Raw genomic sequence first — 14,462 nt, 5'->3', positions numbered from 1 at the left:
AATTTGGGATTTATTATCGTTTTAACAGCACAGAAGCAATGTTGTCTTTAGAACATACAGAGATAATAAAAATTAGGATTGCTTTCAAACCTACTATGTGCTAAAATGCATTTGTCCTCTCTTCTTTCTAGCTCTTCCACTTTCCTTGCCACTCCCAGCGTGGGTTACATGAAATTAACTTTATCATATGAATGACAGGATTTTGAACCATGGTATTCTGAGCTGATTTTGGAATGCCATTTGGTAACAATGTAAAATCAATAAATTGTGAGTGTGAATCAAAATATTTAACTGTCAGAAAAACATATACAACAGTATGCTGCCATTTAAGACAAATTATATTCTGCCAACGTGAAAGGAACACATCATTTAATCCAAAATTATTTTATAGCAAGCATTTACATAAAAATGCAATTACGATGACATCACACTCTCATCCATCTAAAGGGTGGAATGTTTCAGGCACATAGAAAGTTTGACAGTTAAGTAGTGACAGTCCTCATAAATACTGTGATTCAGTAAAGCCCTACAGAAATCTGACTTTAAGTGTGCTGGCAGTTCCAGAGAAAGAGCGTGACTGCTGAGGTGCCAAAATAACTTGCTCCATTACATGACAGACACAACCAAGTCAGAGCTTTCGGACCTGGCTAAGTTTCCTACATTCTGTGCACAAAGAGAACTTCAAGGCACACACTTGGGCAGAAGAGAGTTCCCTCAGCTCTGCTCTGCCATCAGTCTCATCTGTTGCAGTCTAGCAGAAATACCAGGGCTTAGAAAGAGTGAAGCTGGAACACATGGCGATTCTTGGGATGGAGAATGAACCAGTAGGTAACTGTTCCAGACAGAAGAACTCACAAAAGGTTTCCAGGTGCCCTTACAACCACAAAGGCTGAAAGACTTTCATATTCCAGCCCCTGGACTACCAGAGCACAGATGGGGTGCAGTCCATGTCCCACCCACTGTGAGACATGGCAATGAAATCCTCTTCCTTCAGAACAGGAACCAGAAGGAATCTTTTTGGAATGTCAGAGCAGAAGCTCTTCATCTGAGTACTTATGTGGGTTTAAAAGAGCAGGGAACAACTTAAAAACTATCTTTAACGTTGAAACATCTGAGCACAGTACTTGGAATGTGCAACACTGTCAAGTCAGCAGATTTATTGACACCTTACCTCTCGGATCTCCGAGTTTTGAGCATTTATACTTGCAACCTGTTCCTGCTTGAAATTATTGTTAAATTATTTTACTTACTAAGATGTGACAAAATAGTCATGATGATACAAATATTAAAATACTCACAATATGGAGAAGAAAACCTCCATAAATAATTAACAAATCCCCACACATTAAACAACATGACCTCTACTAGTAAAGGCACTTGTGCGTTAGGTAACATTTTACTTTCTCTAGAAAGGACAAAAGCTTTTTATAACTATCCACTTGGGAAATGTTCAGTCTGTAAAATACATGAACTTTATTTTAATTTATGTACCTGCTCTTCCTGTAATGGGTAATCTAGGAATTTGGAAAGTACCTACACAGTATCAATTGCATTTTGGAACTATATTTTATCTCATAGTGATCAGCAAGCAGTTACTTAATGAAACAAAACCTGCTGGTTTTAGTCCAGTTCCTAGTGGAGACAGTTGTTTTAAATCAGGCAGCAAGGACAGCAAGAATGCAACAATTTCTCTGAGTAATTGTTTTGGCTTGTTCCTGTATGCATTGTTTATTTTTATGAAAGTATTGCTTTATAACTGGAAAATTACTAAGCCGTAAACTATTGTTTTATCATTCTGAGTGGCCAGTGTTTCTGTTTTTGATAAAAGCCAAGTTTCAAACAGTTTTCAGAAACACAGGGAAAAACCTAACTGTCAGTAAATGTGCTTATATTGACCGTGACATTTTCCTCTATGATGGTGCCAACATGTCAGAAGGAGAGGATTGCTTTCAGACTTGAACAGCTTCTTTGTTCCTGAAGTGAACTCTGATTGCTGCCATATTAGTATCTATCAGTAGCAGAAAACCTCCAATATTTGGCATTACATATTAAAGAAACCAATTATTTTATGAATATATTAGCAATTTATTTTTAATTTTAATCAATTTGGAAATATTTTTCCATTCTGATAACTACTGACTAAATTAAGCATTTTCCAGGAGTTCTTCCAAAATATATTTAGGACAAGATAATTGTGTGACCTTACCTATGAGATGTATACTCACAGAGTGTATAGATAAGAACTTTAACAACGAGGCAGAGGTGTATGCACAATTTTGGTGTTGGCAAATGTCATCCCCAATAAAAAAATTCTCCCGTTTCCCTGAAAACCACAAAGTTAGTTAAGATCTTGCCAAAATGAGCTTAAGAAGATGGTTTGACACAGCTCCCTGAAGTCTGCCTCTCTGTGAGGGAGGAAAAACATTTTTATATACTCTCTCAAGTTCAGCATATAGTTTTACATGAGTTTATTACGCTCAGGGAGTGAGATGTATATATTTAATTTTACTGAATTTATAACAAAATTTTGGAGGAAGTACATCATCTGGGAGACAGGAGCCTAGAGATTTTATTACTTTGATTAATAATTCAACCTCTTTTCCCTCTGTTTACCCACTTGCAAAATAGTTATAATGATAAATACACCTCCATTGGCAGAAGCAGTGGGAGGTTTAATTACTTAACATTACTGAAATGACTGAAATTCTCTCTTGAAAGGTATTACAGAATATAGGGTATTACCATCAATAAAACATAAGCTGCAAATCAAACAAGCTATGATAAAGAGCAAGCCACTTAATTTCTTCTAGTATCCCAGAACCACTTTGCCACACTTTTACTTCATTGAAAACCTATTTAATCCTTACTGAGAAAGAAAAGCATCTCAAAAAATTTGTTAAATTGCTGCTTAAAGAGAGAAATCGTTTGTTTCACCTTTCAGCCTTTTAAAGTAACTCTTTACTGAGTTTGTCTATCTCATATATTAACATGAGGATAATGTCGTGTTTAGACCAAAAAGTAGATTTAGACGTACCTATTATTGTTTGATGAAACAATATCCAGAAGTCTAAAAATTGGCAACAATATTATTAATGTTGTTTGGAACAATGAGATAACTGGTTTTCAACCCTAATTTCCACATTTTTGAGCACAATCCCAGGATCCTTGTCCTGGCAAATAAGCAATTTAGGAAGCATAGAGTAAGGTATGGTTAATTTAGGCCCTTGACAATTGTGCAACATTTGCTTTTTTGTATATGGTTGGTCCCGTTAATATAATGTGGCATCTCATTAATTATGTAAACATCAACCATATGTTGAATTCATTCAAGTTTGGTGTGTACATAATATTTACAGTATATTAGTAAATTGGGAGAATCTATGTAACTACAAATGCATAGAGAATTTCTAATTCTCTAGACAGTTAATCCTCAGTTTGAAAGCTCTCTAAGCAAATACTTAAAACAAGCCTGTTTCTTGCTTATTCAAATAGCCTTGAACAAGAAGAGAACAAATAGGAGTATCTGCTTAATTAAATGAGCTTATATCAGCACAATGGTTTGTTTTATAAATACAGGTTAAACACTCAAAGAGTGAAAATGACTGACCATTGATGTATTAGTAGATAATCATGACTGACTGACTGGGTGTCTTGTGAAAATGCAGACTATTTGATATGGTTATACAAAATCTTGTGGAGAACTATCCAAAGCTTGCATACCAGTACTGCTTACTTGGCAATTTTGTTTTTATTATTCCATGACCTGAGAATCATAAAAATTCTGCTGTGTACACACAAGAGAGTTTTGGAGTGTGTAATTATGCCCACAAATATTGTGTCTTTCGGAGTGGAGGGGGAAACTAATCTGGGCTTGCTTTGCTGTATTTATGAATATTTGTTTCCCCACTCCCCAAAAAAGGAGAAAAAAGCTCTTGCTCTATACCAGTATATACTGCTACACCTGTGCCCTCAGTGTCAGGATTCCCAGGTGATGCAAGGAATGCAACTCCTACGTAATATAAACAAACACAAGAATGAGTCCAATGGCTTGAAAAATAAGTCAACTCCGGCACGACTTCTGTATCTTAGAGACTTCCCTGTCAACAATGTGGTCATGCTATGAAACATTTGCCTTAAATTCACGTGAAATTCACGTAGAAAGCAGATACAAGGTATAATGAAATATAGGTACATTTCTCCCTAAGCACTCCAATATTGAAACACTGCAGCAGAAACCTTTCTTCCCTCCCCCAACTACCTTTGAGATCTTGTAAATTATAAGAACATAGCAGCATGGGGATTAAATATTAATCAAAGTCATTACCATCATCGTTAGAACATATTTCAAGAGCCCCAAAGAAAGAGTATATTATTTCACTAATAAAGATCATATCATCAGAAAGACTACACTAATACTGTAGCATGGTAGGCAGGAAGAGGAAAAAAAAGCAATGATCAAGAGGTAACTCAAAAGATTTCTGAAGCTTATTCCACTATTCTAATGCTAACTCATCCTTTCACCGAGTCTGTTCAAACAAGGCAGACTCATCATGGGCAAAACAGAGCTCCCTATAGAACCACAGAAGCACACAGTATATTTACAAAATGTAATTTTGCTGGGAAGAAAAGCACCAAAAAATAGAACAAAACCCAACCAATCAAAAAAAACCCAACAAAACCCCCAAACGACAACAAAATCCAAAGTCCATCAGTGAAAATGTGGAGCAGCTCCAAAGCTTCAGTGGAGATCTGAATTCATTTACTGTTTGAAAACCGTACCCAATGTGCAACCAAGGGCACCTGAAACCAGCATTGCTGTTCACAGGATGACTTATTCTTTGCATTAAAGGAATGAGCAGCTTTGTAGAATAATAGGACTTCCACTACTTGCAAATTAAGGTGTAAATGATTAATAAAACAAATACCTCTTCCATTCCCTGAGGTATTTCCTAGTTGATTTTAAACAGCCTACATATCCTTATGATACATTTAATTTCATGTTTAAGCACCACTAACGTATAAAATTAAGTGCATAGTAAAATGAAAAGCTCAGAAGAACTAAAAACATAATTGGTAAAATAATAAAGGATGTATTTCTTTCAAATTCTGACTTACCAAGTTAAGAGTGTGTTAAATATTTTGTTTAAATATCGCTCTTCCCACAACTCGAGCCTCAGAACCACAATTCCAAAAAAATGTCTTTCACAGCAAATATAACATTTACTATGAACATGCAATTAGGTCCTAATCACTTGGATTAATTACCACATCAGGCTTTACAATAAAACATTTATTGCTTACACTTCCACACATTAAAATTAATTATTTAAAAGAACATTAATGTTATTGCTTGGCCTTTTAATTTTCATTATAGAAAGATTCTTGCGTTACTTTGTTTCTGAACACAAATAAATGAGGGTCAGGATCTATGCTAATTCTAATAATTATTAATACAGTTGAAATGTGGACAGTTGCTAAGCTCTAAACAGAGATACCTTCACTTAAATTAATTTGGGTAATACCTGTCTGTAGAATACTTTGATTACAATGAGCTTCGTGTTTCGCATTATTATATTCTGAATGAGTACTTTCTTCAAATTCAAAGGAGGAGGGGTAAATACCCCTACGTATTATCTTTTTAGAGTCAAATAATACTTACATTAAGTTCCTGTTTCTAATGAACTTAGGAGCTCACACCTCAGAAACCCTCTTTTAACAGCAGGACCACTGCTATAACCAGGGAGAGTAGTGTTAGTCTTTTATTTCCAGATCTTATAATCTGAGGGGAAACTTCCCTGCTAAGACATTATTTTCTGTAAAGTCATTATTTTCTGTAATGTCATATTATTGGGGGAGTAGAAGTGGGGGTTTCACTTTGCACTGCTATTCAGGATGCTTGAATACCCTGAATAAGTTTTAATTTTCTACTGAATATTTTCCATACTTCTCTACCTGAAACTGATTACACTCCTGTCACATTATTTGCCCATCTTCAGAGAAAATCACACTCCAGATATAGGAAATATGACAAACATTTTTTCCCATTTAATTAAAATGTAATATTTAGATCAATAGAAGATCAAGTTAGGTGGTCAGCCTATGACAGGGAACTAACTTTTCTTGATGCAGAATATCTCTTGAGTTTTCAATGATTTTGAGAACAGGAAATCCCTGAAATTTAGTGAGCAAATACTTATGTGTTCCCTAAGAATGTGTGACAACACCCCTTTTTAGCCGCACCCACGGACCTTCCCAGTCTCCATCAATAGGTATCCAAGCTCAACAGGGTACAGATCCCTTTAGCACTATATGTTTATGTGACTTACAGCTTCTGCAAATCTCAGCTATTCCATTACAAACACTAATGCCTGGCAATGTGGGATTCAGTGAATCCTGAAGGAGCTGCTCACACACATGCACCGCGATGGGATTTTTGATGGTGTGATTACGTGTTACTGACTCTAAAATTCCTGTGTAATGTTACACATTTTTCCTGCAACGACAGAAACATATGGGCACTATTTTGAGTTTAATGTATGACAAACAAATGAATTTCATAAACAGCCCTGTAAAATGAGGATTTATAGTTCCAAATCAATTTACAGATTAGGAACAACAATGCAGAATACAATTAACAATTAAGAAAATCACTGGGAACTAGTAATTAAGTGACTTCTTTGGACACATTTGAGTCTCCAAAACTTTTACTTTATGGAAACAATGCTACATTCAAGAAGACATTTTCAACATGGCAATTCTAGTTTTGGAACACAAGCCTGACTTCTTGAACCAATGTCTCTACTAGTTGTTAGTGCCTAAATTAGTTTATCTGGTTTAATTCAATTTGCTTATTCTTGAAATGGTGAAATGTATAGGGAGAAAGAAGAGAGATTTACATAAGTTCATGCCCTAAAAAATTACATTTAAAATTATATAAATCAAACTGATTTTTTATTGGAAAACTCATACGAGTTTTACAATATTTGAAGAAATTTCAAATGGAAAAAGAATTTTCATTATAGGGATCCAACACGAGAACATCCTGAGGAAACACTCAAAATGACTGAACACAAAGCAACTGTGTAAACTTCAAATTTGCTCTGAAAAACCTCTGGGAGTCCATTCCAACTTGAATTATTCTAAAAGTCTGTGATATACTTGATCTGTGAGTATTTGAAAATACGGACAAAAAATATGTGGACAAGCCATACAGTCTCCAATGTTCCATCAGCTTCTAAGAAAGTATTTCAAAGCAGAGCATCCCAGGTACAACATATACCTCTAACAATCATGTAAGAAAGTGGCTATTTTACCCTGAAATAAACACCACAAAATGCAAAGACTTTGCAAATGAACCATGTAAATGCATTAGGAGTAGAACAACACCTTAGAGGTTAAGATTGTTCTGCAGTCCTTCAACTTCACATGGAGCATCCCTGAATTCCAAATTATGAAGTCAGTGTGATCTTAGTAATGCCTACAACCCTACATGTAGACAGTCCTTTGAACAGGAATGAGCTCTGTTACAGAATATTAATTATGAAAAAATGTTCCCTGCTCTTTTTTACTTCATACTTGAATGTTTGCCCATTCAATTCATGTCCTTGAAAAGAGAGAGAATAAGAAAAATAGATACTAAAGCTATGATAATGTATTTAACAGTGTTAACTTGTGTGCTAATTTATACACTATAACCATGATTTTCTGGATTAGACTATCACTGAATAACTTTGACATATTAGACACACATAACAAAGACAAATGAAAAAGAACTCCTTTTAAAATCAGAACTTGAGCTCATGTTTCAGTGCTTTTATAAGAAAATGAAATTGGGATCTCTCAAAATCACCTACTTAGTTCTGAGAGTTTAAATCCCTTCCTCATGCTAAATAAACATAATTTCTACTTTTTAAACAGCCAAACAAGAACATTTTGAAACTGTATAACAAAATAACCTCATTTTAGGGAATGAAAATTATTGGTCCATGACAAAGTAAAAGGCAGCACATATACTTCAAAGCAAACATGAAAAGTCTCTGTCTCAAGTTTTTGATAGATTTTTATGCCTCTGTATCAATGACATGCCTTCATTTACAGGAAAGTCTGAAGATTTGGTATTTATTGGAGCTTGCTCTCTATTCAAAACAGCTAACTATGGAAATCAAAGATTTCCTCTTTACTCCTGTCCCTACAGTGCCTCCTCTTCACTGTCTATGATCCAACCCAGTCAGGAATCTAGTAAGAAACCAAAGCTGGCAGAGTGGAATCAACCACTTCTACAAAATAGGAAATAAAAGTGATGATGGTACCTCCAAACCAGCGCTCAGAAGTCACGGATAAATCCTTTACATTTCTACAACTTTCTGATACTTAGAGGTCTAACGTTCTTCAGGAAAGGCAGTGGAGACACAAATCAGCTATTTTCCCCAAACCTTCCCTGGAGAGCAATATCTATATCACACTACTTAAAACATCTTCTGCCGTTCAAAATTAAGCTTAAGAAGCTTTCTTCTGAATCAGATGTTCAGAATTGGTACAAATCACAGAACAACATATTACAATAGTCCTGTTTATCCATAGTAATAATTGTTGAAAATCAAAGGGTTAAGTAGATGGTAATGACATGAACAACAAAAAAAAATTATTTGACAAGATTCCACCCTCATTCCAATCTCTACCAAAGCGTCAAATGTAATTATAAATTTTCACCAAAGATGTCAGATTCTTATGTTAATCTTTGCACAATCTGACACTGCCATTCTTCTACTTTTATAGATGTGAACAGTTATCACTTTGTTTGTATGTCACCACAGACAACATAATCAATAGTTTTCATATCTTTCTGTTCATACTTTTTGTTAAAATGAATTTCGTGAGTGCTGCTTACTTTTGTTCCACTATGAAACTTGTTACTGCTTGAATAGAGAGTACTTAATCTCAACAATAAACATTATAATGTATGATAGAGCAGTCAGGAGAAAAAAAAAGTTTCAACGTTTTTTCCAGTCCCCATTCTAACACAGTCTGTCCTTATCAAATTAATATCTAACAACAGTGACACAGAAGGAACACAATGGATGGCTTTGTTCACATTAGATGTACTAATCTGAAGCACAAACTGCCTTTCACTCCTTTTCCTTGTATGCTCTGTATTTCTGTAGTAAGGAAATCTTACTCCATGAAACTCAATGCAAAAAATTTATAACTGGAAATAACTGGTTTATAAAATATTACATCAATAACTTAAGATCCACAAACAGATGGATTGCTTGTTTATTGTTTCCATAACCAAAGAGCCACCGGGAAGGCTGGAGAGGTCTTTCTGACCTGTCACTCAGGAAAAAGTACCATGCAGCACATTCAGCTCTTCCTGCAGTTCTCCAGCAGAGAACTTCAGCTCTGAGCACAGTCAGCACAGTTGCTCCTTACCAGTAACAGACACTGAGAAATCTCATGAAAGCTGCAAATGACATTTGTTGAACAGTTGTTCACCATCAGATAGTGGCTCCTGTGAAGGTAAACTTGATCCTTACTGTCCTGCCCACACACCTATTCTCTACGGACGCTATGAAGCACCGAGACTTTCAAAAAGAGAACTTTTTTAATCAGTCACCAGGGCACAAAACTGAAATGTTAAGAAGAGAATGAATTTCATGCTGGCATAGGTTTTACATTAGCCTTTACAAATGAGCACCACTGTGCCAACAGTGAAACTGGTCTGGATTTTATAACGTTTGCTGAACTTGAATTTAGTAATTGACCTTCTTGATATGCAGTCAGATGGGAATTTTTCATTCCAGGCACCGAAACAGAGCAAACTGCTCCAGCAGAAAGAACTCTTTTTGGATATGATGATTTAACTAAGGCTTTAGGCTCTATCTTGACCAAATGTGTACTTCAGGCACTTATGACCCAACAAAGAGAGTCAGGATTTTCTATTGCCAGCACCCAAATAATCGACTTTTTCCAGTGTGAACTAGAGCCAGTTAAAAGTTGGCTTCATCCACGTTTACTAGCTTAAAATTGATAGCCATAAAACACAGAATATGTTTATATCATGTAACTCTTAAGTTTAGCCAGAGGTAATTACTGTTATGTGTCAGCAACTGCAGTCCTGGCCTTGTCTAGAAGCAGAGAAATAACAAGTCCTTCTTGAGTGAGAGCCTCAGGTCTGTGAGGCTATCTGTAAACTATCTGATGCACTTAAGTTTGTAAATCCAACAGTATTCAAGTCTAGTCTAATGCACATCCATAACCTCTGAGTAGTAATACCACGGCATGCTTCAGGCTGCTGAAAAAGCAGATTTCAGAGAACGAGTTGCAGCACAGTAGTACTTCTGTATACCTGTAACAAACAGTATCTGAAGTGTCTTCTGACCCTATTTACTCCTGATAAACTGCATCGAGATGCACAGGAATAGCAAAAGTCTTCTGTAAAGTTGCTTTTCTAGCAATCTACTCTCCACAGCAGTGATTGCTTATATCTCAGTACCCTGACATATCCCTGTCCACTCTAAGCTCAGAGCAAAGGAACTTTAGAATACTCACTGTGAATAATAGTCCTTGGAAAATATTAAAAAATTTCAAGACTACTATACATTTTAGAATTCAGATATTTAACACCACTGATGATTAGCAATTTTCTACAATTACCACTACAATCATTTAATGTCCTGAGAAGAGGATACAGATGACAAGGAGTTGTTTGAAAAACTAAACTTTTATAAAACATCTTCTGAATGTCTGGCATTTGGACACAGTAATACTTTGTCTGCTTTTCTGACTGCCTGTTACAAGTTTGTATTTGCCTTTGGATATTCTTATGGCAAAAGAGTCTGTTCTGAGGAGATTTGTACCTTGGTTTTACTACAGTGAATTATGTATCTACTCAGAGATCATGCTCTCCTGAACAAACATCCAAGCCTTTTAAAAAAGTCTGCCAACATACTGTGAAGATCTGGGAAATGGCACACCCTCACAGATGCCAGATGTAATTCTGCCCACAAGAAAAGTCAGATGGATTCCTCCAGTAAATTCCTACCTCTTTTGTCTGCCTCTTGGTTGATATATGATACCACTGCAGATGTATCCAATTTTATTAAAATTTGTCCCATCACCTTCGCTCCAAAAGGAGAATTTTCAAATTTACCCTGAGTTTGTGCACATTTTATTACAAGTTATTTTATTTTTTTTTTAATTTATTACAAGTTGTTCCTAAGCTGAAACCCAAGCGTTAAGTTTTATTCCACTTAGTTCAGCAAGGTCCATATCTAGTGAGGCAGTCTTCTGTGTTTGTGGTTGTAAAAAACAGCTAATTTCACTAAGATTACTTGGATTTTGGGCTCTCATCTCAGTAAATTTTTAAGCCCTGAAGCTGGAATTACGATGTCCATTTTGGCTGAATTCGAAGATAATCATAAATAGCAGTGGAGTTCAAGCAACAGAACATCCCACAGGACTACATGCAAGCTACAAAGATCTCATCACAGTCAGCTTTTCAAATCCTAGCAGAAGCTTTGCTGAAGAACTGAACTGGAAAATAACATTCTTTAAAGCTTAATATTGAAAGCTTTTCCTTAACGAGGGGCTAATAAAGTATTTCACAATGGAGATACTGGTAAATCTATAATTAAAGATGTCACTGAATTTCTCCATTTCAAAGACATAACTTATGTTACAGAGTATACAAGAAACTCACACAGGTGTCTATGATCTCTGCTCAATTTGACACTAATAAAATTGTGAACAACTCTGAAAACCTCATATCTGGAAAATCATGATGTAATAGAAAAGCATCTACTAGAAAGTTAAAAAAAGTAGCAATTCAAAGTAATTTTTAAAAGGCTTTTTGAGTGAATATTTACTATGAATTTAGGCATGGTAATTTACAAGTAGTCATACACACTGAGAACAACTGCACTTGCTACACATCCAAGATTTTCCAAAGGGGGAATACAGGGGAGGCTAGGTCAGAATTTTTTGAATTGGGAAGTATTAAGACTTGACATTGAGCTAATATCAAAAAATCTTGCACTGAATTACTCATACATTTAAAGACTGATGAAATAATTCCACATAATAACACCCCCCCTCCAAAATACAGGTGTACAAATCTGCTGCTTGTTCTGCATTGCTTCATGTACAGAAGTTAAGCTTTTAATTCAATTTGTCTTGTGCTGTATTACTACTATCCTGTAGAAAAGCAGGTGTTTTGTTTCTGAAAATGACATTTTTGGCATTATTCCCAAATTACTTAGGATTCTGAAGATATTGTCCACAGTCATCCTCCCACTTCCAGTCATTCATTTTACTAGTGTTTGCAGAGACTGATGATCTAGTATGTCCCTTGTGGTAAGATTTTGTATTCCACTTTCTTTCTTCTCCACTGAGGGTATTAAGTTCGATTCCATTCGCATTTAAGAGAGAACAGAGTGTAAAAGTTAGTGATGCTCACAGGAAGATACTTTACTGCTTGGGATAAAGAAGAGATGAATATTGTGTGAGAAACAGGGAGATAAATTTTAATAAAATGTGAAAATGAATTGAGGTTACCATTTTTGTCATTGTGGTGTCACTGCTGGCCTCGTGATAGATGAGTCTTAGTCTGCATATGAAATCAATATCCACTAAAAACTTTATTAATGGAAGTATTAATTACTTCAAGACAATAACATACCTTGGATCTAAATCAGACACTGCTCAAGAGCACACTGGGGATAATTAAATATTGTTATATGAGTGTCTTTCTCACATGAGAAAAATACAGTAAAGATTCTATATGTTTCAGTTCTTGCAGAAAACTATCCAAAAGCATACTGGGGCTTCCTGTAGAAACAGAAAACCTCAAAAAGGGGTCTTTAAAGTTGGCAAAATCAGTAAATTTAATCTATCCACTTTCTTTTGACCTTTAAACCTGACCTGAAAAAAGTGTTCAGCAACATAAATTTGATCTCTAAAGGCCTGCTGCAGATCTCATTTTCTGCTGTTTTTCCATTAGGCATTTATGGGACTTGCTGGTGTTACAGGGGACTAGTAAAATGTCGAAGTAATCCTGCAGTTCCTGTGTATGAATTCAGCTTTTCCCTATGAGATGACAACATTTTTTTTGTCTGCCAGGGTTTTTTCAGATACTGGAGTATAAGACTAATACCATAGGTGCAATGTTATTTTTTTTTCATTTGGTAACATTAACCAGATCTAGCAGTTCAAGTGTTGAAACAAAAGAATTCTTTCCTGAGCCAATAAGGTGGCTTGGTGCACATCTGCACTAATTGAAATCACAGCATGGCTTTTCAGGATAGGAATTGTATCCAAAGCATACAGAGGATTTGAAGATCTTGGTTGTGTGTTTGTACATTCTCATAAGTGCAGAGGAAACCAGCTGCTTCCATTTATGAACTGTGCTGATACATGTGCCTCCATGTACCAATGACATAATGTGCAACTTAGCAAGCTAAAGATTTGCCAATTGTTTTAACAAGGAAAAGGAAAGGATGGGTACAGAAGGCAAGGCAATAGAAAAGAATTTATAATAAAGATATCTAATTTTTAAGTAGCACATTCTGTAATTTATGCTATAATTCTCAAGGATTAGAGCTAGATGATAAAAATAACAGGTTATTACATCATCCCGCCCTTTCATCCACTGATAACGGCCCTTGGTTCTTTCCAAGTTCCCTTCTCCTATCTTTTTGGCTATTGCACTGTTTTTCCATAATACAGCCATCAACTTCCAATCCAAATTCACTTTCCACTCCTTTTATGCTGTATTAAATTTTGATGCAAATTATTCTGTCCAAAGTGTTCTTTTTCTCTTGACGTCAGTAACTTTTCCCTTTTTGATGCTTTTATCTAATAACTCCTTCAGTACCTCTTTGGAAAAATCCTCCTCTATACTACTGAATATGGTTTTACAGCTGGATTTAAGATATTCCTACCCTATTTCTGGCTCCAGCCTATTTTGAGGTAATTACCAAACATATTTAAGCTGATGGTGGAAGGACCTTTGTTTCTTCCCCTCTCTCTCTGTTCTAGTCCTGCCTTATTCTGTCCAAGCTGAGATCCCTGCTTTAAAACCACAATTTCAATTGAAATCTTTTTTTCAGGATGTCACTTGAATTCTTCTAATAGTTTCTGCTTAACGTTTCCTTTACTTTTTAGTCACACAGCTTAAACTGAGCAGACATCACCTTATTCCAACTGAGCTTGGAAAAGAAATACAGATCACTTTCCATTCCTCTCGTTCCTGATTCGAGTATTTGGTACTTGGCTCCTCTTCCAGGCTTTCATACCCATCTTAAACTTATCTCTGAGTATTCACCACTTGCTACTTCACTTTTGAAACAATAATCTATGTCCTTTTAACTCATTTTGTCCCACAAGCAGGTGAAGAGCTTCCCATAAGCCTCTCCTTTTCCAGGTTCACCATAAAACTTTTAGCACTGGAGATTCTGGGAACACTG

The 14,462-nt window shown here is 35.7% G+C and overlaps 1 protein-coding gene across 5 annotated transcripts in view; it reads right to left on the bottom strand.

Moving 5' to 3' along the window:
* Positions 1-14,462, bottom strand: part of ADK (adenosine kinase) — a 277,815-nt gene that overhangs the window by 85,103 nt on the left and 178,250 nt on the right. The gene's annotated exons all lie outside the window — the stretch shown is intronic.

Source organism: Neopelma chrysocephalum, unplaced genomic scaffold (genome assembly GCF_003984885.1).
Source record: "Neopelma chrysocephalum unplaced genomic scaffold, ASM398488v2 Primary Assembly neopelma1_143, whole genome shotgun sequence".
Lineage (NCBI taxonomy): Eukaryota > Metazoa > Chordata > Aves > Passeriformes > Pipridae > Neopelma > Neopelma chrysocephalum.
Note: the sequence above shows the minus strand (reverse complement) of the source record. Positions and strands in the feature narration are given on the sequence as shown.